This window comes from Benincasa hispida, chromosome 1, assembly GCF_009727055.1.
Source record: "Benincasa hispida cultivar B227 chromosome 1, ASM972705v1, whole genome shotgun sequence".
NCBI lineage: Eukaryota > Viridiplantae > Streptophyta > Magnoliopsida > Cucurbitales > Cucurbitaceae > Benincasa > Benincasa hispida.
This window is the reverse complement of record NC_052349.1, coordinates 71,744,800-71,762,688: the sequence shown is the minus strand read 5'-3', so window position 1 is coordinate 71,762,688 and position 17,889 is coordinate 71,744,800.

The window sequence follows — 17,889 nt, the reverse complement described above, 5'->3', positions numbered from 1 at the left end:
AAACTTATAATTATTATCCATGAAAGTAAACATACATATTCATTTTCATTAAACAATATAACAATTATATTGTTAGTAATGAAATTCACATGCTATCATACTATATGACAATTATATTCTAGTATGATGCATGAACATGCTTAATTAATCATGCAACCATATAATATAACACTTATATTAAAAGGGTGCATGAAATATGAAACATAATAAATGAAACATAATAAATAAGAGAATACTAAAGATTCGAGCCATAGAATTTCTCAATTCTAAGACAAGGTACTAGATCTAAATATAATTTTTTACATACATCTCACGCACATTAAATTATACAAAAGACATTAATAGACCAATATTTGACACCTTAATAAAAATATTTAAATTAATATAATCAAATTATATTAATTTAATTATAAACAAATAAAATTACAATTAAAATAGAGGAAAAATGGCCGTAGATGGCCTCAAATTGGCGACCTCCAGCTTGCCCACACCTCAGCCTTGAACAAATGTAGCATCGCGATTCTAGGGCAGAGCATCGCGACGCTATGGAAAAAGGTTGTCTTCCGCCTCGCCTTGTAGCATCACGACATTAGGGATGCAGCTTTATGACACTGCAATCTAGAAACACCAAATCTGCTGCAAAATGCTTTGAAATTATACCAAAATCTTTCGTTTTTCATCTCGATCATCAACAACACATGCAAAACTTGCGACCCAAACTTACAGACTCGATTATTGAATTAAATGCTCAAAAGCAACAGACCCTTACATGATCAAACCAAGTCAAACGAGTGTATGTGTCAAATACCGAAAACATCTATTAAGCCAAAAATACCAAAAAAAAGAAATTTTACAGTAATCATCTCATGAAAACAGTACAGAATTCACCTATCATGTTCTCTAATTTTTGTTTCTAAAATTGGAAATCAAAATTGCAAGAATTAGGCTCTGATACCAATTGAAGAGAATCAGATTCTCACGAAAACGTGTGATCACCAATTTGAAAATCGATTTTATAAAACAGAAAATTAGTGAGGTAAAAAATACAAACATAGGATAAACATTAGATAAATCTAAGCATGCTTCTAATGGGGAAGAAAGGGAAGAAAAGAACTCACTTTTGAAGATTCCCTTTCTCTAGATTTTTTTTTCTCCTTTGGTCACGAACAAATTTGAACCTCTCATTGAACAAATGCACGACCACAAGAGTTTCTTTGTTATGCTCTAGGATTCTAAGGAGCTAGATGTGTGGGCTCTAATACCTTGGAAGAGAGAATGAAGGTTTAGGGAATATTCTTGAGAGAATAGAGAGAGTATGAGAGTGGAGGCTAAGTTATTTCACAAAGTAAAACCCTTCCCTAAATAAGTTATAAAGATATATTTATTGAGAAAGGGTAACTCCCTCTCCAAGCTTTCTACTCTCCATTATTTGTTAACTGATCAATTAACTATTAATTAATCAATTAACATATAAATTAAATAACTATATAATAAATCATATTTAATATAGAGTTAATTAATTAACATATAAATATCACATATTTATCACATATTTATATGTATACATCTCTCTTATACTATAGTTCTATATAAATCAAATTTATATGAATTTAATATTTGAATCTCATTCAAATATATCCTTCTTATATAGGTTGGACTATAGATCATATCCATGGATATAACTAATCAACAGTCAGTTGACCTTTCACAAATTGCTCATAACTACAGTTGGGTCAAAATGCTGTTTTACCCCTGTAGTTACACCTAATCTTTAAGTACCACTGATTCCTTTGATGAATAAACAGTTTATAGTCACACTATAAACTAACACCTCTCGGGCCAGTAAGAGGTTGAGACCTCATTATTCGAGACTCGAAATCAGCTGTTAAGGGAGTAGTTTATCTACTTTTTCTATGACTGGAAAGGAGTAAATTCCTTCTTCTGTAGGTGTGTTCTCATCTCCCTACTCGGACAAATCCCCAAAATGATAGGCTTGTTGAGTCAGCTCACTTGGCCACTCTCACCCATACAGATTCAAGGATTTCCCTCATGGATAGGAGTTCAGAACTCACTCAAGATTAAGGTCAAGTCACCTATGGTCATCCTAGTGAAATGTTGGTTTCTTCAAGTAACAGTGTTATAAAGAGAAACCAATCATTTCGTAGTCCGGTCTTATATAAACTCTTTATACAAGACACCCCTACTCATATGTCTCCACATAAACAATATGGCTCATATTATCTATAACATTTACAACTCATATAACAATTACAAAGTGGGACGTATCTGTAGTGTTACCAGGATAAGACACACAATCTTATCCATTTACTGCAGACCTTTTAGGTTATAACTTGAACATGAACCACTTGTATGTCTACCATAAACTGTTCAAAAGACATCATATAACCTTGGATCTTAGTTTATTGGATTGAATTAATGTAGTCTAAATATCAAATAAAATACTACTTATTTTATTAAATACATAATTTGTTATTTCAAAAAATAAAAACTACAAGATCTACCAGATTTAGGATATTATATCCAATAGAATTGATGTGCTTTCATCAACAACTCTTGTTGATGTACTAGCAGTGTCAACAACTCTTGCTGACTTTTCAGTAGATTCATTAGAAAATTCATTTAATACAACTTTGTTTCATGGCTTAAGATCTCTTATGTGGTCTTCCTCCAAGAAAGTACTTGTCGATTGAAAGTACTTGTCGATTCAAACACTTTATTCTCAAATGGATCATAGAAGAGACCACTTCTTATCTATTTGGGGTGTCCTACAAATAGGAATACCTTTGAACAAGCTTCCAACTTCATTGGATTAGTGCTCAGCACATGTGCTGGACAACTCCAAATCCTGAAGTGTCGTAAACTAACTTTATGACCTTTCCAAAGTTAAAAAGGTGTTTCAAAAACACTTTTAGAAGGAACGACGTTCAAAATGTAAACTATAGTCTATATTACATATCCCCAAAAAGAATCTGGCAATGAAGCATAGCTCAACATTACCAAACCATTAAGGTTCTGTTTCTTCTTTTCGATGCACCATTTTGCTGCAGGTACTGAGAGTTGGGATGTGATTCCATGTTTTATCAAATAGTCCTAGAATCTCAAATCCATATGCTCTCCATCTCTATTTAATCGAAGTATTTTTATTTTCTTTTCTAACACGTTTTCAACTCAATACTCCTTTAACTTTTCAAGAGCTTCAGACTTATGTCGCATTAGGTAAAGATAACAATACCTAAAATAATCATCTACGACCGAGATGAAATATTCATACTCTCTTCTGGCTTTAACATTCGTTAGACCACAAAGGTCTGAATGCATAAGCTCCAAGGTTTTTTTTGGCTCTATAACCTTTTCCAATAAAAGATGTTTTAGTCATTTTTCCCTCAAGACATGATTCACATACTAATAAAGCGTCAATTTCTAACTCGGTTATAATTTCACTCTTTACCAATCTTTCAATCCTATTCAAATTAATGTGATCTAAACATAGATGCCAAAGATATGTGTCATTTTCAGGAGAAACTCTTAGTCTTTTAGTTTTTAAAGTTGCTATTTTGAATAGTTCAGTACTAAGAAGTGATTAATATGCTAACCACCTTAGCACATATAAGTTACTTTCTAAACAAGCTAAACATATCTCAAATCCATTTCTTGAAATAAATGCTTTATTATTAATATTTCAAGAAATGAAACATTAAAAGAATTTTCAACCAGGCAAGAAATTGAAACAAGATTCCTCTTAATCTTAGAACCAAATAGATATTATCCAATAACAAATAACAGTCCTTGCTAAAAAATTACTTTACATTCTCTATAGCAACAACCGAGACAACCTCCCTAGTTTCTAGTTCATTATCATTTTTCCAGCTGCTAACTGTATTCAAGAACCATGATTCCTTCAAATTAAGAACAAATATGATTAATGGCTCTTGAATCAAGTGTTCAGGCAGAATCATCATTCTCCACTAAGCATGTTTATAAAACAAGTAAACTAGATTTACCTATTTTGGACTTGTCCTTGTCATTAAGTACTCTTTTATGACAACTCCTTCGTTTTAGCAAAATTGATGTTGACCATTATATCGGATGCTTGTTCCCAAACAAATGTTTCTTCTACCAATCTTGCATTATGAATGAACATGAGCACCTCATGCAAAGACCCCATCATCTCATGAGCAGTTTGCATAGGCTCAAGCATCTCAACCAAGACATCAAGTATGCTTGTTAGGATGTGGATTTAGACTTGTTGATTAGCCTTCCTCCACTTATCATATGCCTTACGAACATTTCATTTGGTAATCAACCAGATGTATGAGTGATGCGTTATTTTATGCGGTGAATTTATGAAAGTAATTGCGGTGATAAAAATGCGTTACGCAACAAGTTTTCTCAGTAGAATTCAAGTATAAATCCTATTGAGTTTCCTGGTAAGTCTAGGGTCGAACTAAGGGACTAAGGAAAATACTATGCGGTGATAATTTTTAAGAACACTTTGTGGTAACAGGTAAATCAATGATTTATTGGGTTGTTATTTATGGTGAAGAAAATATACCCGGCGGAGTTAAGAAAATAGTTAACACTACGGAAGATGCGATGAATATGCGGGGAACGGTTTGAGAAAGGGTTCAACTAACACTTCCTAGGATTACGTTCATGTTATGCGATCATGTAACACACATATAATAGTAAATAATCTCTCAACGCAAATGCTACGGCTTCTAGTTTTATAACGCATGCGATATCTGCGATAAGTCTATATGGCCTACACATAAACCTCTTTTCTTGTCTATGCGATGACGAATGACACACATATACAAGGCGACCGCATAATACCACAACCTATTTCTAGGGTACATGCGTTGCATGTTGGCAAACAGAGCTTATCTCTAAATCCCTATCTCTTGTTTATGAAGATCTAATCTTACTCTCTCGAGTCTAGATTCTAACCTAGATCTCTCAAGTCTTAGGTTTTTTCTTTAGACTCTCTCTTGAGTAGCTCTAAAGGGGTGTTGGGCGCAACATAAAACAAGATGATCGCATGCAATGAAAATCCTAGGTCATGTTAGCTAACTTCTTCTCAACCCATTCGATAAATTTAGCTACTCATGCGTGCTTTTAAGAGAGTGAACAGATATAGATAAGCAAGTTCCATTTTATAGATATAGATTTGAAATACAGAATAACAATGTGGAATAAGAATAAAGAGCCTGGTAGCAATCTCTTGCTTCCCAAGGCTTTTACACTGTTCTTCTCTACTCTGCTCAAAAGATAATCTCGCTCTCGTTAGAGTCGGCCCTCTCTCTGCTTTTCCACGCCTTCTGGGTTCTCTCTCGAGCTGACCAGAGCGATCTTCTAGCATCTCTTCCCTTCTCTCGCTCTGACTTCTAAGTAAAATAAAAACTATGAACAAGGCTAAGAAAATTATCTAAGTATCTAACTCTCCAACAAGCTGAACTCCTTCACTGAAGGTGGCCTCTAGTATTTATAGAGCTTCGGGGTGAAAGGCTTCTTCTCTCTTATGATTGCACTGATGAGATGGCATTAATTCTCTGTCTGAAGCGTCGAAAATTTGTCACCGAATAGTTGAGTGTACTTGCTACAGTAATTCGTTAACGACTTGTCAACTTAATTCGGAATCGACCGTCATCAGTTTTCTGTCCCATCGTGATTTATTACGCTTTTCACCCAAATGCGCCCACCAAGTTGCACCGGCTCTATGCGGTAACCTTCTTGAGCAGATATTTGTGAGCACAAATCACCGCATAGCCTTGCAGTGATGAAATCTTTTGATGCGACCTTGCATTAACATCATCTCTTGATGCGCTCATTTAGCCTTGCATTAACGCAATTTCTTGATGCGTTTGGCCGTTGATTTCTTTGGATCGCATTTCCCGCCTTGCATCAACGAATATTCTGCACAAAAATACATAAGTTAACTGTTTTAATGCGATTGACGCATGCGACCGCAATATTGCAAACTTAATGCTTTTGGACGCAATCTTGTATATTTTTATCAACGCAAACTTGCATTGTTTAATAACTTAGCACTCTAATAACGTGCAATTCTGGCCATTATCAATGAGCACTAAGATGTATGCCTTAAAGCCTCATAGTTAATATGTTATTTGAAATAATGATTGATTACTTCATATATTGCAATTATCCATTAACGAAAGATCCAAGGTTATTTTATGTAACTTGAAAAGTATGTGGTAGAAATACAAGTGGATCATGTTCAAGTAATAACCTAAATGGTCTGTAGTATATTGATAAGGTTTGGTGCCTTATCCTGATGACACTATGGATACGACCCACTCTGTAAAAGTTACAAGAGTTGTAAATGTTACAACGAGTTGATCCAAATCGTTCATGTGAAGACATGCGAGTGGGAATATCTTATACAAAGAGTTTGTATAAGACCATACCATAGAATGATTAATCTTTCTTTATAATATTGTTAACTGAAAAGATCAACATTTCAAAAAATGACCATAGGTAACTCGACCTTAATCCTGGGTGAGTTATGAAGGGTAGTCCTTTTATTTGTATGTGTGAGATTGACTCGAGTTGCCGACTCAATAAACCTACCATTTTGGAGATTTGTATGAGTAGGGAGCTGGAAACATAGATACACAAGATGAAACTGACTCCTTCTCGTCTTTAGGGTAAGTAGATGAATTTATTCCTTAAGGGCTAATTCCGGGTCTTTAACAATGAGACCTCATCCTCTCACTTGCCTGAGAAGGATTTAGTTTATAGTTAGACTATCAATTTATTGTTCATTAGAGGGATAAATGGTACTTAAGAAGTTAGATATAATTACAGGGGTAAAACGGAAATTTGAAGAAGCTGTAATTATGGTAGTTTGTGAAAGGTTGACTTATTGTTAAGGGTTATATCCATGGACACAGAAATATATCTACAGTACAAAGAGTGCAGTTATTGATCTTTAGTGAAGTGGCCCACAGTTAATGAATGTTGATTAATTTAATTAAAGAGTTTAATTAATTAATCTCGAATCATTAGAGCTTCTAATCTGTAGGTTCAATAGGTCCCCCTACTAGCTCACTAATGGTAAAACAAGAATTAATTAAGTTTGGATAAATTTGAATTGTTCAAATTAAATAAAAAATTGCATTAATTGTATAAGATACAATTAATATAATGTATAGAGATACAATATAATATAAAGTTTATTTTGAATTAGATTCAAAATTGAACTATATATTATGAGAGTATTAATGTTTGAATAAAATTCAAATATTAAATTAATATGAATAAGATACATATAATATGGGAATTAAATGTTAATTGTATATGATACAATTAATATAATGTTTATCGATACATTATAATATAAAGTTAATTTTGAATTAGATTCAAAATTAAATTATTAAATATGAGAGAATATTATATTTGAATAAGATTCAAATATTAAATGATATGAATGAGATTCATATTAGAACTATATGTTAAAATTTAATATGAATGAGATTCATATTTAATCTATAGGTTATGAAAGAGAAATATATTTGAATATGATTCTAACATAATATTAATTAGATTAATTAAAATTTATTAAAATTAAATTAAATATGATTTATTTAATTTTAGTTAAATTTTAACATCCCAGAGTCAAAAGGAGTTAAAAGTGAGTTAAAGGGAAGTTAATTAACTTTTCCCCACTTTTTCATTAATTTAGAATAATGTATCCTATTTTGTTGTATGCAAAATCATTCTCTCAAGTACAATCTCAAGATCGCAAGAATTCTCTCAATTCTCTCAACACAAATTTGAGAAGAGAAAGAGATTCTCTAGAAAATAGGTCTTCTTTTTCCCTTTGTATTCCAAAGGTTGGTTCTCACAAACTCAATCCTTGCCAAAGAATAGCGGGGAAGACTTGGAAGTGGTGTCCAAGCACTTGAAGAATAGCAAGGAAGTTGCTATGGAAAAAGGTTGAAGAGGTTGTCTTCAAAGGTAGTCACTTTTTTCCCTTAAATTTGTAAAAAAAAGCATGTTGTTTGATATGTTTATTATTTCTTCTTTATTTTTCATATTTTTTCCAAATTGAATTTCAATGGCACAAGGCGCTAGTGCGCTTCTGCATTTGGATTCGTTTCCTGAAATTGGTATCAGAGTTAAATCTTGTTTTCAATTCAATTTTGGATTGGAAAAATAGAGAAAATGTGGGTTCTTTTCTACATAATGTAGATGAGTTTGTGTAATAGATGTTTACAAATATTGACACTTAGATTTACAACTTTTTACTTTGATTTGATCAATGTAAAGGCACGTGTTTTGGGTATTTATTATGTAAATCGAGTCTGTAAGTCCAGGTTGCTCGAGGCAATGTTTGCTGTGAAAAAGATCAAAAACAAAGGTGAAAGACTGATTTTGGAGTGCAAACCCGAGATGTTTATGTGCAGATTTCTGTTGTCCATCATATTTTGTACGTCATTAAAAGCTTCCACTAAAGGAACCTGTGAAAGCCTTGAGCGGAAACGTAGATCGTCCCAATTTTTTTAATTCTACATAGAATGCAAAATTACATAATAAAATTGTGCAAAAAACTAATTTGATAGCATGCTACTAAAATTAGAAAAAAAAAACAAAAATTAGGGTTTGAGAAACCTTACCCTTGAAGAATCTTTCATCACGTGAATTCCTTTCTTCGAATCGTTCACAAACAAAATACAAACAATCCAAATGGCCATCACTAATCGAAGCCTTATATATTCTTTGGGATGAGAATCCAAGGAATTGTGGGCTCTTGGAATTTTGGGAGAGAGGGAAGGATTGAGAGGAGAGGATAGATGAGATTTTTTAGATTTTTTTTTTTCAGATAACACTTGTTTGTTTTCTGTAAACTCAAGAAGAAGAAAAAAATTGTATCCCCTTCACAACCACTCTCTGATTGTGAGTTGTAGAGAGAATTAAGGGGAGGAAAGTTATTTCCCTCCTTTTGAAATTTAAAATTAAAATTAATAAAATAATAATTAGTTATATATATATATATATAATAACTAACTTATTATATATAGATATATATAACTATATGTTATATCATATATAACATATAACCTATGATTTAATATTGTATCATATACAATATAACCTATAGTTTTAATTCTCTCATTAATGGTATTTAATATAAACCACATTTATATTAAATTCAATTATATAAATCTAATTCATATGATTAATATTTGAATCATATTCATATAATTAATATTTGAATCATATTCAGATATTTATTTCTTCTCAAATAAACTTTATATTATAATGTATCATGTATATTATAGTAATTATATAATATATATAATTAAATAAAATTAATTATATCACATATAATTAATTAATTCCCTCATTTAATTTGAACAAGTCGAATTAGGGAGAGGGTCATTAGATCGACTTTAGTCAATCAATGTGGCCCCTTTGTGCCGAATCCGAGTTTGCTACTCCAACCATTACCAAACTAATACCTATTATGTTTAGTACTTCTGGTGCTTCTTTTGCGTATAATGTAAATCTTGTAGTGGATCAATTCCAACGAGCCTGTTTAGCAGAAAGACGGACATTCCTTGCTCATTATAGACAATCGCTTATTCACAAACCTCGTGTGGAGCTAATAGTTTTGGTTGATCCAGGTGATTCCGCTGTTGAGGGGGCAGCGGTAGTTTGGTGGGCGAGTACGGCATTGGAAGGTCCTACCTCCTATGAGCCCTAAGCTGATCAAGCTTCCGTAGCGTACTGAGCCTACCTATTCAGAAGAACAAAGACTCGCTAAAATGGTATTCATTCTCCTTTCGAGGTGGAAAAATTCATCTTGATAGCATAGGAAAGGGAAAAGGGAAGGCAATTACTTCTGCTTTTCTCAAGGCAATCGGAATAGGGTTCGAAGACACTCGACCGAGTTTAAGTTACACATTAGGCTCTGGAGCTCCCTACACAATCTAGGCTGCTTAGACTTAGCCGACACCCTCACCAGGAACTGATGGAATTGATGATTTGAATAGGGTGTGGAAGAAGAAAGAAAAAGAGTTTTTGAAGCAGCAAGTAGAGGCAAACAATTCTTAATTGTTGGTACAAAAAATAAAGTAGCGGATTCAGTAGCCCAGGTTGCAGCCCTTTCCATGACGCACTACCATCGAGTCTACTAGTCCTCCTTAAAGCCAATACTTCTCCAGAAGTTACGGGGTCATTTCGCCAAGTTCCTTCGACATGGTTCTCTTAAGCGCCCTGTTCTCCTAGGGCGAGGCACCAAACATGTTCGAGACTTAACCTGCATCCGTCATTAGTAATAAAATCCGCTTTTTTATTAGTGGTTCACCAACCACATCTCTAGCTAGACCATCTATAACATCAAGATAAATGGACGTTCTTACCATTCATCAAAGGCTTTAGACTGACTTTACTCCCACTTACTCCCATAAAGTAGCTTGCTCTCTATCACCACTGTCGAGTCAAAAGGGGCTTCTTTGAAGCTTTGATGCCTTTGCATCACTTATTGGTATGTTGCAAAAACTATTGATCAAATCAACAAGTTGTGGATTATTCATAATCGTTTTGATTTGATCAGTCAATCTTTCTATGTAACTGGTCGAACAAAAACAAAAGTTCTGTGGCACATTTCCTAGTGTAAAATCAATTTCCGTCAAATCCCCTAGGGGTGTTCTCACTTGTGCTATCAAGAAGAACTTTTCCCTGGCGAAATGGGAGCTCGAGAAGTAAGTGCCTTGCTCAATGATTTTTCTTCTTATCTGTTGCCCGAAGTTGATGTTGCTTTAGCTGAGTAACTCTACTCCTGCTATCTAGCTTTAAACCCGGAGGCTTGTCTCTTGTCGTCATTAGTTTAGGTTCATTATGGCAGTTGTTAGTTTCGTCTCTTTATCAGTTAATTCGATTGGGTTCAAGCCTTCCCCAACCCCTTATTCAATCTTCTAGTTCCCACCATTGTCGGCCTTAAATGTGGTTTCGATCCTTCTGGTGATGCCAGAAGTCGTTTCAATATACGATTTTATTTGTCTATCAGTAATGGGAGTTTTTGCTTTAGCACTTTGATTTCACGTTTCATAAACTTCCTAATCATAGAAGGAAGCTCATATCTTTTTCGGGTTCTAGCTCGCATACCTCTTTTATTTGGGCATTTGTCCTTTTTGCTCATGTGTGATCACAGATTCCACGGTAGTTGTTGTTCTAGCTCGACATTAAGAGTATGGGGGCTCAAGATATCTAAAGGAGGCTCGATGCATTATTCAAAGGGTAAGTCCCAAATAGGAGCTTGTTCGATGAATTTGTGATGCGAGCTTAGGAGTATATTGTATAAGGTAATTGAAAAAATAAGTGCAAATGTGAATTATGCGTTGATGCGTTAGTGATGTGTTAGTGATGTGTGAAGGGACGCGTGACACTCTTCTATATGCGTTCAAGTTTTCCTATATCAGATCCAAGTATAAATCCAACTCAGGTTCCTGGTAAGTCCAGGGTCAAACTCAGGGATTCAGATTAAAGCTAACACAGAGTTTGCGTTGTAGCTGATGTAGAAGTATCCTAAGTGAATGCGAAGATGAGTTATTTACACTAAGTTGTTGTGTGTGTGCAAGAAGATACAAAAAGGGTCAAGTAGTAAACAAGGGCTCGTGTGAAAATGGAGTTTAGTGCAGGGGATATGTGTCGATCTAAGTGAGATGTACACATATAAGAATATGATGTCGATGAAATGACTTACTTATCTCCGTTTATACGTTAGATTTCTGCTTACTTTCTATTCAGCACTTCTCAATGCGAATGTCATACAATTCCCTATATCTAGGTTGTATGCGTTAGTCACAGAATGCAATAAAACACTAGTGCGTCTATCTCTAGATGTACCAAGCATTTCTAACTTAATGCTTGCTTGCTTGTTCTCTCGAATAATTCAAGCTAAATTAACTTTTACCAAGTGATTCAGTTGGCTTAAGCATTTAAAAATGGATTTTGCATAAAGTTATAGATGCATCTAACACAAAGCAAGAAATAAACAGTGGCGAAGTGAAGTAGATCAAATATGTGAATTCATAAAGAAACTGATTGTCTTTACAAGATCAATACTCAATCAAAATGAGATGAAGATAATTATAATTCAGATGAAAATAAAGGAGTCAAGCTGTAGAGTACAATCTCTTATCCTCTTTGGCTCAATTAAAATTCGTGTACAACCAACTCGTAGAAGAAATGGAAGAAAATTCTCTCTCGAGCTTAGCTTTCTCCACTCCTTGATCGACGGTTAGGGTGGTTCTCTTCCCTCTTGTGTTCTTCTTGTCACATCAACACAACTCTACAATTTGAGCTAAGAGAGCTTCATCTGGTGGGATTTCTTTTATTTATAGGCAGTGTTCTTCACCAACTTGATGATGGGGCAGTATTAAATTCCATACCCTGGTCAGCCGCCTGACACTCAGATACTTTTCAGACGCCGCCAGCTGCAGATGCCCATGCTTGCAAGTGGTGATTTGTCTCAATAGCCTGAATCAATTAATCTTTCTTGTGTTGAAACCCCTTCAACACATGCCTATGCATTGGCGTTCCCTGCAACAGTTGAAATCTGTTGAAATCTTGCAATATTATGTGTTAGCACCGCAGTATTTCAGTAATAAACACTCTTTTGCATGAGTTTGATAGTGTTTGAGTAATTCCATGCGAGCATCCAACTACGGCTAAGTGCCTGTTCCAAATTCATGCCAAGTTGAGGTTTTTTTTTTATAAAGTATTGATAGAGAAGTTTGCGTATTACATCTTTCTATTTTGTTTCCACAGTTTTTGATGAATTTATTTGATAAATGCATCTTAACTCGGATTTTCCACACCCAAAATTTTGGGGATTAGCTAAATCCTCATTGTTAAAAGAGAAACAAAATTTCGAAAAGGCTTTAAGAATTTTGAATGGAGTTTTGATTTAGGATTTGCATGCGTCAGAAAGAAAGCATGTACTTGGGTTTTTAGAAAAGCTCTAACTTTGTTGATTTTCTTAACGCCTACTTTATACTTATAAAGTTTCGTATATTACTAATATCATTGAGGTAAAACAAAGCACAAGACAAGAAAAATAGCCAAAGAACAAAGAAGGTATGCTAAAGAAAAACGCAAGGATGAAAAATGATAGCAATTTCATTCATTTCATTGATAAGCCAATAATGGAATAAAACAAACATAACAAACTAATACAAAAGATCAATAAAAAAAATGAAATAACCAACACCCCCAAATTTATTGTGCTGGCGCGTCATCCCTCCGTTCATCCGCGAGGTCTTCATCCATGAAGCGCAAAAGGCTCATTAGGTGGGCAGGTAGAGGTGGCAAAGCAAACATCCCAATCAGGACATGGTTGATATATTGCGTTGTAAAGACAAACTGGTCCTGCATGCTTATTGTTTGTTGCCGCATATAGTCCCTTAGAACCCTATTTTGTTGTTGAAGTGTTTCGATAGACACAGCCAGTGGTCTAAGTTGATCGCTAATGAAAGCTTTCAACTCATCAAGATTAGTGCTTGGTTGCAGCGGTGCTGGTTCCTCGGCTCTTTCAACTGGGTCTTCTGAATTTCTTGCGTTGCTTGTCCCTAACCCAATTGGTTCAAAAATAATTAGAGGGGGGATAAAGATTGGAATTGGAGATGGTAAGGGGGAATGAAGAGGATTAAGGATTTCTTGATCTAGTTTGGTGTTATCGTGACGCGTTAGATCAAAAATCTCTTCTTGCGAGGCCAAGGGTGAGTTTGGGAGAGGTAGGTTCAAGTCTGGTCGCACTTCTTCTTCGGTCAACGCACGCTCCACTTCATATTATTGTTCATTTTCTGAAGCATCATCATTGTGTTCACTAATTCGGGCACGTCTTCTTTTGAGGGTGCGTTGGAAGGATCGAGATCTTGCTGCCACAGTCTTGAGAGGTAGGACAGGTTGATGTGGCGAACCGCGAAGCAGAAGCCTGATTAATTTGATGTCCATCAGACCATCGATCTCCCCATACTCATCCCTCAGAGGGATGCCCCCGCGTTCACACAGTACACAGATCAACCAAGGAAACTAAAGTTGTCCTCGTGGTTTTGGTTTGATGGCTTTGATCTGATCCATGATTATCCTTCCTATGTCCAGAGGAATGCGCTGCATGATGCAATAGGTGGCCAGGACGCGCTCTCTTGAGACCATTTCATCATGCATTGTAGGCATGATATGGTTCTTAATCAAATATAACCACAAGTTTGCGTCTGATGTCAGGTTCCTGGAAGCTAAAATCATTACTCCACTTCTTTTAAATGTTGGGAGTTGGATGCTCCAAGATGCGATTTCCTTCTACGTCTAGATTTCCTTCAATATTGAACACCTCATTGATTTTGTTAGCAGAGAAGCGCACCAAGATGTCATCAACAAGCGTTGTATTTCTTTCCCCATCAAACTTATTACTATAGAATTGGAGGACAAGATTGGGCCAAATCCTCGTGGACCCAACGCATAGCTGACTCCAGCCCATTACATCCACAGTTTCGATTATATACAGAGGCAATGGGTTGCGTTCGGGGAAAAAGCCTTTCTCAGTAAGGATGTCATTGAATTAACGCTTCCTCCCATTGGTCTTTTTTTGTGGCGCGGCAGTCACCTTGTGTTTCCCCGCCTCATGCGTTTTAGCCTCACGCGCAAGTTCCCTTAGTTCATTTTCCAATTCTTTTTGGAGGGCAGACTTTCTTCGCCCCTATCATGCAGGCTTATACATCTCCAATTCCCTTTCCAAAGCTCTCTAGTCAGAGCAACTTTCATGTGTCGCACCTTCAGGACCAGGTGCAGGCTACTCTTCTTCTTCATCCTCCAAAATCAATTTTCTTTTTCTAAATGCTCTCTTTTTTTTTATGGCCCTTCATCCGCATCAGTTTGACGAGGTTGCGATGTGTCCAAGCCAACCTCCCTTTCTCTTTCTTCTTCTTCTTTCAATTCAGCTTCAAGCATCATCGCATATCGCTTCACTTCATCAACTTCGAGTGATGCGTCGATTGGATCGGGACGTATCACTTGTTCCCCTTTGAGTTGCCCTTGATTTAAGCTTGCTAAAATTGCTTCAAAGACTTCTTGCTCGTCCCTTCGAGCCAACTCCGCAAGCTCAACACTATCTCGTTCTGACGCAGGACTGTCAGAGCTTGGTTTGGGAGGGGTGGTTAGAGAGGTGACGGATGGGGTATGCGGTGACGTAAGAGATGATATGATGATGGGTGAGGGTGGTTGAATAGGTTGGTTGGCTGCTTCCACTTCAATGGGGAAGATTGTGGTCAAGGGTTGGATGCGGTGACCCAGCTGTAGAGGTCGAAGGGCACCTGGTTGTAGCCTGCCGCTTTGGTTTGATGGGGGTTTTGGGCTTAGGCTTAGAGGAGGTTTTGGGTGTTTGGGGGGTTTTAGAAGGTTGAGGTTTTGTGGTGGTTTTAGAGGATTTCGACCAAGATGGTCGCTGGGAAATGGAAGAAGTTCTGTCGTGCTAGGGTTTAGCCAGAGAAGATCTTTTCGAGGCATGGTGAGAGAATGAGGGGGGCGACATTAAAGCGGAAGAAGAGGAAAATGAGCTTACCGGTGAGTCTTCTCCATAGCTTTGTGATTGGTTCTGGCTATGGGAAGCGGAAGGCATCGCTGCTGAAGGTGATGACTAGAATGTCGGCTGCAATGCCTTGTTTAAACGGATGGCGAGGGTTCAGGAGCAAAGGACTTCGAGAGGAAGGCCTGAAAGTGATGAAAGAAGAGAGAAGATCGAGTGGGGTGCCTTCTATAGACTTGTTAGGGGAAGACGAAGCGACGTCAGGCGGCGCCTGACATCGTCATTAATTTTGAAGATGAAAGGACGTGCCTAGGGTTTCTAAGCAATCGAGTGCTTTGTGTCTTCGAGGAACGTCCTTTCTATTTGGTCCATGCGTTGGTTTAAGTCTAATGCATGAGAATCCTACCCCCTTCCTAAACTTCTTCAAGTTGTACACACATTTTTTTTTTAATTAAGAAAAGCAATACAAATCGCAATCAAATAAAACTTAAAGCAAATACAAACAAATAATCGCAGAGTAAGTCAAAAACAAACGCAGACATAAAATACAAAATGCAAAAAAAAATTGGGTGTAGAAGAAGCGTCCCTAGAATATGTGTCGATTTGAACGCAGGGAAGCTTCGACATGACCCTCAGTTGGCTTCTACAAGAGGTCTACCACATCGCAATGTCACCGCATGACATTGCTCTTTTTCATTGTTATTGCCTGGGGTTTCTAATGCTCGTATTTATGAAGTGCAAATATGGATGATATACGTTGATAGAATTGCATTATGCACTCAAGTTTCCCAGTGGAATTCAAGTGTAAATTCCTCTGAGTTTCCTGGTAAGTCCAGGGTCGAACACAGGAACTTGTGAAAATAGATTACGTTGGCAATTTTGATGAAAACTTTGCAGTAACTAGGTAAATAAATAAAGTGTTTAGTTTGTTGATTGCATTGATTAAAGATAAATAAAAAATGCGGCGGAGTTTGAAAAGAGTTGGTAAACGGGAAATGCAATAAATATGCAGTGAACGGGTTGAGAAAGGTTTCACTAACACTCCCTAGAATGCGTTCGTGCTTGCGATTATGCAATATGCCTGCTATAAACAGTAACCACCTCTCGGTGCGAATACCACGGCTTCTAAGGCTAGAACGCATGCAATATATATGCGATAAGTCTACAAGGTTTACACATAAACTTCTATTTCTATTTATCGATGACAACATGACGTTCCAACAAATATGAAACTACATAATATCATTCCCATCCTCTAGGATGCATGCGATGCAAGTTGACAAATGAGCTTATCTCTAAGTCCTATCTCTTTTTATTGCAAGCCTATTCTTGCTCTTTCAAGTCCAGATTCTAACCTAGCTCTCTCGACACATTAGGTTCTTTCTTTAGAACTCTCTTTTTCGTGTAATCTAAAGGGTATTTTGCAACAGCATGAAACAAGACAATCGCAAGCAATGAACTTCTAGAATCATGTTAGCTTTAGTTTTTCTCAACCCATTAACTAGTTTAGCTACTCATGCGTATTAAGAGAGTGAGCAGATGAAGATATAGAACTTCATTTAATAAATAGAAGATGAAGTACAAATAACAATGCAAGTATAATAAGAGCCTGGTAGCAATTTCTTGCTGCCAGGCGTTTACACTGTTTTCTATTCGTGGTCTAAAGATAATCTCACTCTCGGCGAGAGTCGGCCCGTTCTCTGCTCTTACGCCCCAAGGTTCTCTCTCGAGTAGCCCTGAGCAATCTCCGGCGCAACCATCTTCTCTTGCTCCGCCTTAAAAAGGAAAGAAATTATGAACAAAAGCAACTGGTTAACTCGTCAACTGGTTGTAAAAACAGTGAACCCCTTTTCTGAAGAATGCACTTGGTATTTATTAGAGCATCCATGGTGAAAGGCAGCTTCTTTCTCCCGGTTGTACAGATGGGACAGTTTTAAATCCTGATTGACGCGTCGAATGATTGTTACTGATAAAGTTGAATGTACTTTATGACCGTTATCGGCTGTCAATCTTAATTTGGATTCGACTGTCATCAGTTTTTCTGTCCATCACTCTTAATTGGCCTTTCACCCAGATGCACTTACCACGTTGCGCTAAACAAGTTGCAGCGATCCTTCTCGGGCGAATGTTTGCGAGCACGATCAAGCAAAGCCTTGCGATGAAGTTGCACTCGACCAATGAATTCCTATTATTGTAATCTTTGCATTGCATTAACGCATATTCTGCACAAAAATACAAAAATCAATAGTTCTAATGCGCTGAATGCATGTGACCGCATATTATAGAATTTATGCTTAATGGACGCAATTTAACATATTTCA